At 37.2% G+C, this 6,414-nt stretch overlaps 1 protein-coding gene across 2 annotated transcripts in view; it reads right to left on the reverse strand.

The window, feature by feature from the left end:
• LOC149232964 (2-alkenal reductase (NADP(+)-dependent)-like) overlaps positions 1 to 6,017 on the reverse strand; it is a 181,081-nt gene extending 175,064 nt beyond the window's left edge. Inside the window, exon 1 of one of the 2 annotated variants that reach the window (XM_089379615.1) lies at positions 5,863 to 6,017. The gene's annotated coding sequence lies outside the window, so the exon portion shown is untranslated. The remainder of the gene's footprint in view (positions 1 to 5,862) is intronic. The other variant, XM_089379614.1, reaches the window with a different exon arrangement.
• Between the last annotated feature and the right edge of the window lie 397 nt (positions 6,018 to 6,414).

Here is a 6,414-nt window from a genome sequence, read left to right on the forward strand (position 1 = left end):
CCATCTTATCTTGTTTTCTTGCTTATCACGTTCAAAAGATGGTAGCAGCATAGGAGAGTGTTCTCCATGTTCTTGAAGAGTTGGTTACGAATTTGTCATTCATCATGGATGTAATATTAGGATCGTTAATGCAAAGATCTTATCTTCAAGAATCAAGAAACCATTTAACGTAGAGTGTGGACTAGTCTATTAATGTTTTGTGCTACTATATGTTTTACTTGACATTTTCTTTGTTCGCAAAGTAGGATTTACTAATCTAGTTGCAGATTTCCTTCTTATTTTACTGCATCACCCAACTCTTTGAGGCACTCGTCCAACCAAGGAGAAAAGAGAGTGCTCCAGCATCTTCACAATCCTTTTATTCATTTATTTAACCCAATTTTTGGTTCAGATCTACTATTTACTCACAGATTCACCCCGGGCAGCATATTGACACAGGGAACTGTGTTTTCCAACAAATTTATGTGCTTCTTGCCTTTTAATTTGCTGATTCATTATTTAACTTACATTTTCTACACATGGCAGCAAGCTGATTTTCACATCTAAGGTTCGATTTAACCTCTAAAGTTTGGTATTTTAGCCTCCAGATCCCTAGGGACACCTCCCTAAGACTGGAAAAGCACGAGCCCGAAGCAAGAAGAAACCAGCCAAGGTGACAGCGTGGATTGGCCTCTTGATTGTTCCACCTAAAGACCCTTTGTAATCCAGTGGAAAATAATTGGGATCAGTATAAGTGCCAACAACATCTAGGACTTTTTTTCATTTGTTGTTGTTTTGGCTTTTGGGCAGGAGGGAAGGGCTCTCTTTTTTCATGAGGAGACATTATCTCAAATCGGGTACTTCTCCCAACAAACAAGCGGGCATCTGCAGAAATATCGTGCATTTTCATCAATGTTATCAAAATCATCAGACCAATTCTGGGGTTTTCAATTCAAAACCAACCCTTTAAACCAGAAATGGCCAGATCAATATGGGGTGGGTCTTTCTAGTCTAACCAGATCCATACCATTACATCATGGATCCACTAAGAACACTTTAAAAAGAACTAAAATTTAAATGATAAGAATAAAAATAAATAAAACCCTAAACCTAAATCTGAACCCCTCCTCCTATCTATTAATAAAACACCTTAAAAATAAAATAAAATTAAAATAATAAAAAAATAAAGTAAAACATAAAACCCTAAACCTAATTTTAAACCCCTCCACTATCTATTTAGTGATGCACCCCCTTTCATTTATTTCACGCCCTTTACTTTATTGATTTTAAATTTTTGAGCTTGTGAAGGATTTAGTAGAGTCATCTGAATCCCCTACCTCCAACTATGTATTTGGCAAGAAAGATGTTGGAAACCAAACACCCCACCATTTGATGGACTCTATGTGCAACACTGTTTGGACCTCATGCACATTGGCAAAATTAAGTGGGTTAAGAGGTGTAATTTGTTTAAACTACGGATTACACTTAGTGCTATTTTGTTATACTCACCCTTCCTTGATATATAATGAGAAAACTTAGCACATTTGGGTATAATGGTTTGGATTCACATGGATATACAAAAATATTGTTTAAACCATTTGAATATTTTGGTAGTTTTCGATTAACAATGTTCATGTTCACCCTTTTCACCAGTTGCAGTTAGGGTTCACTTCAGTTCCAATTTTTGGGATTGACCAGTTTGGTCGATGGTTATGTCCTTATAGCAATGGTTTTGGTATGGCGAAGGTGTTCCCATGTTGGGGATGAATCCTTCAACAACATAGCTCAAACTTCAAGGTGGAAAATAAAAATGTTAAGGCCAATGAAGACAAACTACAAATTTGAAAATAGGAAATCCTTAATAGATGAATTACAAAATAGCCCATAAATATAATAGTTGTGAACAACCAAGATCTACAGTCAGTTACCATTGTCATTAAGATATTCGAGGATTATATAGATGTGTCTACATGGTCATCCCATGATTAGAAATGAATTCCACCAAGGTTGTATGCACTCGCAATTGAATAAATTCCAAAACCATAACATGTTAATAGAAGACCATATAGAATGAATCCTAGGTATGTTGTGCAAATGGACCAGGAAATCCAAAAGTTGTGAGTTGTCAAAACTATCTTCATCGTTTCCTAAAGTAAATAGGTATCAAGGGGTAACAAAACAACAAGTTTTTGGGATCACATGCAGATCTTAGGTGAATTTGACAAAAGAGTACCCCTTTGGCAGAATCTTAGCCAAATGGCAGTGTGTGTGAGCTTTAAAAAAAGCACTTTCAAACAAATAAAAATAAAATTGCTACTATATTTTTTGTTAAGTAGGTTGCACTCTAGACAACAAATCTAGGGATTTTGTCAATACAAGAACTACAAGTAGGAGGTGCCTATGGTGTCTACGTCAAGGGGTAGTGTCCCATCCTGATCTGCTATTATATGAAGATATAGTTTCCAACTCACAAGGTACTATTACATGAAAAAGTAGTTTCCACCCCACAAGGTGCCTCTTAAGCAACTATAGGCCAGTGCAAAAGAGATCAAAGACCGAATCCAAGCACCCAAAAAAGTGTCTTGAAAAAGGGGGAGAAAGGCCCTTGTACATAAATCTCATTCACCAAAGTGGGAAATTCGACAAGCAAAGTACAATACCATAATTTATGTGTTTCTTGATTAGTGACCTTCAAAATATAGTATATACCTTGCAATGGTGGATACTTCAACTTGTAAAATGGCAACTGATAGGTTTTAATTATCTAAACCTTCGGACCAAAGGGTCCTTCACAATTATTCTCATGCTTACAAAAGGACAGGGGAAGGACCTTTAAAATGGAATTTTAATTCATAGATATGAGGTATTGATTCTTAAAAAGAGTTTTTTTTGAAGACCATAATGTGGATCCATCATTGCCTATTATTGTTAAGGCTCTGGAAAGAGTAGATCCTAGAACATATTTGAAATGGAAACGCAGTCAAGTTATTCATCAAGCTTTAGTCGCAAGAGTTAGCTCAGGTGGTCTAGAGCCAGACATGAATTTCTTTGATATTGTTGTTAGGTGTTGTTGATCACGGGTTTGACTCTCTTCAATTCCTTTGGGGTGAGGCCCCGTAATCAGGGCCAATGGTTTACCTGGTTTACCATCCACAAAATGTGGAGAAGTACTACAAGGCTTTCCATGCTTTCATTCCAAGTATTAAAAAAAAAAGGTTATTCATCAAGCTTTCCAAAATAACCATATCAAAAGTGATACACCTGCTCTGACAAGATATACGGACTCATGAACCTAAAATTCCCTTTAGGTGCCAAACCTGTCATGAACACGGGCACCCAATAAAAGACTACTCAAGGTGGGAAAACCGATGTCAAGAGTTTCAACGAAGTGAAATATAAATCTAAATGCAAAGAAGAAATGGGAAATAAAAACAAGAGGCCTAGACAAATGATTTAAATAAATTTGAGATGTTGAATGAAGTGGAAGAGGACAAAGAGCCAACCCAAAGGGCACAAGCTACTCAAGCAAGGAGTAAAGGACCTGAAGAAAACCAATAAACCCACCACAAGATTCAGATATGAGTCTTGCAACCAAATATTTGATCCTGCAGCCTTTGCAACCCAATCTTGCAACCTCCAAGCTAAATTAAAAGAGTTGGTGAAAAAGATGGAGGTATCAACAATGATCAAAAAGGGGCAGAGGAGGAACAAGACCCAGAGTGTAGGAAAACAGGAGGCAAGAACAAAAGGAATGTACAGGAGGACAATCAAGGGAATCAGAACAACACTACAAAACTTAGAGAACAACCAGAAGAAGAACAAGGAGAGCAGCATCAGCAGAATATGAAAGAAGAAGCTCCTATGACGGAAAAAGTAGAGATGGGACTCATAACAATGGAGTATGATCGGAATCTCCTGGAATTCTTTTTCAAAAAAAACTAAAGGAGTTTCAGTTCAAGTTTAAGACAGTCAACAAAAAGTGAGGCATCCTCAAAAATCAATGATCTCTTCCTTTAATCTCAAAATTTAGATCCCAATAACACATAACGACAAACCAGTAGACCTAAAAGTCAACTTCATATCCACATTTGGAAAAGCACAAACCGAGGGAGGTTTATCTCCAGAATAGCCAAGATCCTTCAAAATGAAGGTTATCTCATGAAACATACGGGGTTAAATAACCATTGAAAGACGGGGCTGTAGAAAAGAAAAATCTCAATGGAAAGAACGAACATCCACTTACTTCATGAGACTGAAATGCAGCATATAAGAAATGGAAGGATTCATTCACCAAAATTGGAGGAGATTTAGCTTTTCTAGCAAATAGTTCAAGAGGGTTTTGTAGGGGGATAACAATTTTTTGGCAAACCACTAAATACAGGTCAGAAAATGAAGATAAGAAAGGCAGTAAATAGTGGCAACTTGGTGTCAGTGGCTGAAGAGATATAGGGCAGACTCACAAATCTGTATAACCCTACTAACTTCAGCAAAGACTGCTGAGGCGAATTGATCAACTATGCTTAATACACCCATTATGGTGAATTGAGAACACTCTCATCTGGGTATATTTTATGAATATCATTTACCTTACAGTGTGATAACACGCTTTGTACCAGCTGATGCACTTCTTTTGCTGATGGGGTCAATGCAGCCATAATTTGACTCATCAGCAAAAGACGTGCATCTTTAATGGGGCCTTTCCAGAGCATCGTGAAACTACAGTCCTACCTTGTAGGAATGCATCAGGACAACAAAGTAATTCCTTGTAACGGCACTGGTTTGCACGTTGGGCAAAACTAAATTGTTAATGATGGAGGTTTGCTCAGTGGGTAAAAATAAGTTGCTAATGCAGGGTTGACATAGGTTTAATAGCATACTGGTAAATTCATGGAAGCAGAGCAGTACAGAAAAGCGACGAGAATTCAACCCAGACAGTGAAATACATATATCCCAATTCTGCTCTATCGTCAAAGGGAATTCGGCCTACATACATATATCCCAATTCTGCTGTATCATCAAAGGGAATTCGGCCTACATAGTAACTGACAGCCGATTAAACTACTACATTGATGTATATATCCTAATTCTGCTACAGTCCTACCTTGTAGGCATGCATCAGGACAACAAAGTAATTCCTTGTAACGGCACTGGTTTGCACGTTGGGCAAAACTAAATTGTTAATGATGGAGGTTTGCTCAGTGGGTAAAAATAAGTTGCTAATGCAGGGTTGACATAGGTTTAATAGCATACTGGTAAATTCATGGAAGCAGAGCAGTACAGAAAAGCGAAGAGAATTCAAGCCAGACAGTGAAATACATATATCCCAATTCTGCTCTATCATCAAAGGGAATTCGGCCTACATACATATATCCCAATTCTGCTGTATCATCAAAGGGAATTCGGCCTACATAGTAACTGACAGCCGATTAAACTACTACATTGATGTATATATCCTAATTCTGCTACAGTCCTACCTTGTAGGCATGCATCAGGACAACAAAGTAATTCCTTGTAACGGCACTGGTTTGCACGTTGGGCAAAACTAAATTGTTAATGATGGAGGTTTGCTCAGTGGGTAAAAATAAGTTGCTAATGCAGAGTTGACATAGGTTTAATAGCATACTGGTAAATTCATGGAAGCAGAGCAGTACAGAAAAGCGAAGAGAATTCAACCCAGACAGTGAAATACATATATCCCAATTCTGCTCTATCATCAAAGGGAATTCGGCCTACATACATATATCCCAATTCTGCTGTATCATCAAAGGGAATTCGGCCTACATAGTAACTGACAGCCGATTAAACTACTGCATTGATGTATATATCCTAATTCTGCTCTACCATTTTCAAATGTTCAACAAATACAAAACATGCAGCACATACCTTAACACAGAGACAGACGCGTGATGTTGAAGCTTGCCAACACAATAATCGCACAAGTAGTTCAAATGGAACACTACCCACAAATAGTATTATATATATCAATGTGAAGTAGTTCAAATTGAACACTACCAACAAATAGTATTATATATATCAACGTGAAGGATATAATTGACACCTTTATTACAATTTTTCTCCAAAGTCCTCAAGTCGTTAGAACCACAGTAATTTTTATTTTTATTTCTAATTTTCCTGATAAAGTGAACGAGTCAAAATCTATTGTTTTCCGTGTGAATTTGGATGTTTGGGAGCCGAGAAAGGGTGACTTTGTTGTTAAAGTGTCGCCAACATTTTGGGTTCGAGAGACTGGATTCATAAATGAAAGGTGGTCAAACTGGGAAAATATCTCTAACAGTAGAGTTGGTGTTTGATTACGTGTGGACAACTGTTACTATGTTCCGTATTGCATGTGGTAACATAAATTTTGATTCAAAGGAGGAATGTAAATAGCGATCCAACCAGACATATTAATTGTTATTGTATAGTTTTTTTATT

This window comes from Pinus tabuliformis, chromosome J (assembly GCF_031772625.1).
Source record: "Pinus tabuliformis cultivar Carrire ecotype Pingquan chromosome J, CPIR1, whole genome shotgun sequence".
NCBI classification, from domain to species: Eukaryota; Viridiplantae; Streptophyta; class Pinopsida; order Pinales; family Pinaceae; genus Pinus; species Pinus tabuliformis.